The 5831-nt window shown below is 37.6% G+C and overlaps 1 protein-coding gene across 2 annotated transcripts in view; it reads left to right on the forward strand.

Annotated features, from left to right (window-relative positions):
- The window catches only part of PON3 (paraoxonase 3), a 114967-nt gene that overhangs the window by 38174 nt on the left and 70962 nt on the right, over positions 1-5831 (forward strand). The gene's annotated exons all lie outside the window — the stretch shown is intronic.

Consider the following 5831-nt stretch of genomic DNA (forward strand, 5'->3'; position numbering starts at 1 on the left):
TATGGAGCTTTTCCCCATCTTTTCTCAGCAATGTAGTCACTTTGATCCTTGTGTATTCTATCTGGTGAGGTCCAAGTTTATAGTTGTCTTTTATACTGTTTAAAAATTATATTTGCAATGAAGAAGTCATTGTTGCTGTTGTTGTGTGCCATAGAGTCGTTTCCGACTCATAGCGACCCTACACAGGTTTTCCGAGGCTGTAAATCTTTACGGAAGCAGACCGCCTCATCTTTCTCCCACAGAACTCCTGGTAGTTTCGAACTGCTGACCTTGTGGCTCACTGCCCAATTCGTAACCACTACGCTATCAGAGCTCCTTTGAATAAGTCATTAGTCTTGTAAAATTCTGTCATGCAATCTCCAACATCATTTCTATCACCAAGGCCATATTATCTAACTACTAATCCTTAATTCTGTTGAGTAATTTCCATTCTATCCCTATTTTGTTGAGTGTTTTTATCAGAATGGTTGTTGGATTTTGTCAAATTCCTTTTCTGAATCAGTTGGTATGATCATGTGGTTGTTTTGCTTTGTTCTATTTATAATGTGGATTATCTTGATTTTTTAAAATAAGGAATCATCCTTGCATACCTGGTATGAGTACCACTTAGTCATGCTGTATTATTTATTTTATATGTTTTGGGATTCTATTAGCTGCGATTATGTTGAAATTTTTTCATCTATGTTCATGATAGATGGTTGTGGTTGTATGCCATTGAGTCAGTTCTGTCTTATAGCGACCCTGTATAGGGTTTCCAAGGCTGTAAATCTTTATGGGAGTAGAAAGCCTCATCCTTCTCTTGCAGAGTGACTGGTAGATTCAAACTTCTAATCATGTAGTTAGCAACCCAGCTCATAATCCACTATGTTATCAGGGCTCCTTCATGAAATATACTGGCCTGTAATTTTCTTTTTAGTGATGTCTTTGCCTGATTTTGCTATCAGGATTGTGCTCACATCACAAAATGTGTTTGGGGATTTTCCATCCTGTTATATATTCTGGAATCATTTAAGTAGAAATGGTGTCAGCTCTACTCTGAATGTTTGATAGAATTCACCAGTAAAACTGTCTGGGTCTAGACTTTTTTCATTGGGCGGTTTTTAATGACCTGATTAATATCTTCTTTTGTTATAGGCCTGTTCAAGTTTTCTGCTTCTGCCTGTGTGTTTAGGTAGGTAGTGTGTTTCTAGAAATGTGTCCTTTCTTCTAGGTTTTCAAATTTGTTGGAGTAAAATTATTCATTGTTGTTATTGCTAAGTGCCATCAAGTTGGTTCCCACTCACTGCAACCTTGTGTAGGATTTCCAAATAGCAGCTGGTGAGTTCAAACTGCTGACTTTGTGGTTCACAGTTCAGTGCTGATACAACAGTACCACATCAAGTGTCCAAGTCTTTATAGTATTCTGTTTGTTGTTGTTGTTGTGTGCCATGAAGTCGGTTCTGACTCATAGCAATCCTGTACAGGGTTTCCGAGACTGTAAATCTTTACGGGAGCAGAAAGCCTCATCTTTCTGTTACTACCCTTTTTAATTCCTGGATTTTGTTGTGACATCAGCCAGTTCATTTCTTATATGTGTGACTTGCTTCTTTTTTTCCTTTGTTAGGTTTGCCAGTACTTTGTCAATTTTATTAATCCTTTCATAGAGCCAACTTCTTCTTTTGCTGATTGGTGCCATTGGTTTTCAGTTTCATTTTTGCTATTAATTTCTTCTGGTGACTATGCATTTACTTTGCTCCTCTTTTAATTTTTTGAAGATCTTCAGTTAAGGAGTTGATTTTGGTTCTTTCTTGTTTTTGGATTTATGTATTTATTACTATAAAGTGTTCTTTGAACACTGTTTTTGCTGTGTTCCAATGGTTTTGGTATGTAGTGTTTTGTTCACATTTGATTTAAGAATTTTTCATTTTATTTTCTATATTTTTTCTATTACCCAGTAGTTTTTAAGTAGAATGTTACTCAGTTTCAATGCATTTTACCCCCTTAATTTCTAATTGTGTAGCATTGTGATCTGAGAAAATGTTCAATAATGTTTTGATGTTTTATTTAAGTAATCCCATTGTCTTCTTGCCTGTATGGTTTCTGCAGATAAATCAGAGCCTAGTTTTACTGATTCTTCTTTGTAGGTGACTTTTCATTTTTCACAAGTTGCTCTCTTTTCTTTGGTTTTGATTATGAAATTTCTTGGTGAATTTCTTTTAGGGTCTATCCTTTTTGGGTATGTTCAGCTTCTTGAATATTTATCTTCTTACTTTTCATGATATTAAGGTAAAAAAAATACAGACACACAAGAACAAGCAACAGTGAAAAAAGAAAACGACAAAGGATGAATAAAACCAGGCAGCAGCAAGAAAAAGTATATAATAACTGGAAAGAGAGAAGGGAAAAGAAAACAATAGAAAGAGAAAGTAAAAAGAAAGGGGGAAAAACTAAACAAAACTGGGAGAGGGAAACAAGAGAATCATAAAGAAAAAAATCAAGAGTGAAAAAAAGAAGGATAGAGAAACAGAAGAAAGCAGAAAAAGGAAAACAGAGAAAGAAAGGATAAAAAGGAAGGGTAGGGAAAGTGAAGAAGGAGAAAAAAGAGAAAGAAAAATAAAACGAGAAGGGAAAAACTAAGGCAAGGACCAAACCAGAGAGGAGAAAACTATTGGGCTGTCCTGCCAGCCAAAGAGCTCACCATGTGGGAAGGGGAAGGATGAGAGGGTGGCATGGTCAGCCCTAGCTGGAGCTCACACAGTCTTAGGTGTTATCTATGTTTAGGGCACCCAATCTTGAAGTAGTTTGTGTAGCCCCTAACGGTGACTTGGGTCTTTGTTCCCAGAAGGAACTCTTTCAGACTCAGAGGGCAGCTGAGGGCATGGTGGCTACTTAGGGAAAATCTGAAAGGGACATGGAAGTTACAGTAAGAAGGCTTAGCAAATTGCACCCCAACTAGAAATGTTGAAAAAATAATTTAAAATTTTAAAAATGTTTAAATGTTGAAAAAAATTTTAAAGAAAATATATGAAGTGATATTGCTGAGCATTAGCAAATAATTTTATGGCACTTCAGGAGATTAAACAGAAATTTAAAAAAAATAACCAAGGATGGATTGTATCATTATGAGTCAAAATAGACATTAAGAGAAAAAGAACTGGCAATAATCAAAAGGAACAACTGTAAATGTATACATACTTCTAATATGTATAACTTAATACAGATGTATTTTTGCTGTTGTTAGGTGCCATCAGCTCTCTGCACAACAGAATGAAACACTGCCTGGTCTTGTGGCAACCTCACAATTGTTGTTACGTTTGAAGCTATTACAGTCACTGTATACATCCATCTCATTGGAGATCTTCCTCTTTCACACTGACCCTTACTTTACCATACATGGAGAGAATAATACATACTCTAATAACATAAATTCATTACTTAAAATACATAAATCAAACATCGACAGAATTATGAGCAGATAAATACAAAGACTATGATAATGGTTGATTTTAATTCACATTTTTTTGTTCATTGATATAAACAGAAGATAAAAAAAGATTTGTAAGAATGGAGACTCTAAAACACACAATTAACAAACTAGATCTAATGAACTTATATAGAACCTAATACCAATTGATTACACAATACTTATTTTGAAGTTCACAGTGAATTAGCTATGAAAATTGACTATATAGCCTGAGCCACAAAACAAATCTCAATCACAGAGTCTATAGTTTGATCCGAATGTAATAAATACAATTTTTTCAAAACACTTAGAAAATTCCCATAGATTTGGAAATTAAATAACTTTCTTAGGCTGAGTTCACTAAGAAACAACAACAATGAAAGTTATATCTATGTATACATATAAAGAGAAATTCATATCAAGAAAATAGCTTATACAGCAAAATTATTTAATACACACATACAAGATGGGGATGGGAAGCTGCATAACAATTACAGTCCTCGTTTCTTCAACTGGTCATGTGTTCATAGCTGATATTTAGAACTACTTTCTTCCACTACCCATTCCATACTTCCTTTGCCTTCACCAAGCACTGCAGCTTGTCATGGTTCTTTGCCTGTTAAGGTGACCCAAATTTTCATTCCTGAAGGTTAGTAGTCATTTAGAATTGGGTTACTGTAATTTACTGTTGACTTAAATGACAGTGCAGGGTAGTATTAAGAGACATCTTAAGGAATCTCCTGGATTCCATACATATTCTTTACCTGCATTCTATAGTGTCGGTCTTATTTCTCCATGGTAATTAGGGTCAATCACAACATCTAATACAGTCATTCCCTTCTTTGCCTGTTAATCAAGACGCATGAGGAGAGCAAAACGAACAGGGGCATTATTAACTTCCAGTTCAATGGAGTCAATGCTGTGTCACTAGGTGAGAGTATTCTTCCCTTTGGTATTAAAATATCCAGACCCAAAGAGCACGGGGTTATAGGGGCAGCAAAAATTGTGTGACTGTGTCACTAGGAATACTAGTAAGTGGCGCCACTCCCATTTCCATTCCTTGGTTCCTGGGCCTTTGAATCCTGGCTTTTGGAGAAACAGCGCCATATATTGGATGCTGGTTTAGAGCACATACAGCCTAGAACATTGCCCCAAACATGCACGGCATTACCACCTAGCTGGCACCATAATTGTGCCTTTAGAAGGCCATTCCATCATTCTTTTCAAGTCAGTTACATCAGGATGGTGAGGAATGTGGTAAGATCAGTGGATTCCCTGGGCATGGGCCCATTGCCACACTTCATTAGCTGCAAAGTGAATCCTTAATCTAAGGTGATCCTGCGTGGGACAGCACGATGGTAGATATGGCACTCTTAAATCCGCAGATGATAATTTTGGCAGAAACATTGGATACAGCTAAGACAAATCCATATCTATATCAAGTGTCTATTCCAGTAAGACCAAAACACTACCATTTCCATGAGGGAAGTGGTCTGATGTAATTAACCTGCACCAGGTTGTAGGTAATCTCTCTGAGGAATGGTCCCGTATCTTGGATCAGAGTCGGTGTTGGTTCCTGCTGCTGGAAGATTGGGCTTATAGCCAAGTTAGTCTTATTGAGTGTAAAGGCCATGCTGGCAAGTCCATGTATAACCTCCATCCCTGTCGCCATGACCACTGTGTTCATGAACTCATAGGGCAATGACAGGATTGGCTAGAGAAAGAGAATTGTTCACTTCCACAGAATGTGTCATCCTATCTATTTGATTGTTAAAATCCTCTTTTACCGAGGTAACCCTTTGGTATACTTTCACATGAGACACAAATATTTTCACTTTGTGGCCCACTCAGAGATATCTATCCACATACCTCTTCCCCACACATCCATGTCACCAATTTTCCAATGATATGCCTTCCACGACCCTGACCATCTAGTCAAACCATTGGCCACAGCCCATGAATCCACATACAATTGCACATCTGGCCATTTCTCCTTCAGAGCAAAATGAACAACCAGGTACACTGCTCAACGTTCTGTCCTCTGGGAAAATTTCCCTTCATTGCTGTCCTTCAGGGACGTCCCAGAAGGGGCTGTAGTGCTGTTGCTGTCCACTTCCAAGTTATGACTACATATAGTGCTGAGCCATCTGTAAACAAAGCATAAGTTTTCTCTTCCTCAGTCAACTGACCATAAAGAGCTCCCACTGAGGCCATAGGCACAGACTGGGAGAGGGAAGGTCCTGCAACAGGAGTAAAGACCATGCTCATTTGGGACACTTCCTCATGCAATTTATCTGTGTCTTCAGGTCCTGCTTGAGCCAAGTCTCATACATACTACTTCCATTTAATGATGGAGCGCTGCTGTGCACATCCAGGTTTATGACTCTGT

The sequence above is a fragment of the Chrysochloris asiatica genome, unplaced genomic scaffold (genome assembly GCF_000296735.1).
Source record: "Chrysochloris asiatica unplaced genomic scaffold, ChrAsi1.0 scaffold00010, whole genome shotgun sequence".
In the NCBI taxonomy this organism is placed as follows: Eukaryota; Metazoa; Chordata; class Mammalia; order Afrosoricida; family Chrysochloridae; genus Chrysochloris; species Chrysochloris asiatica.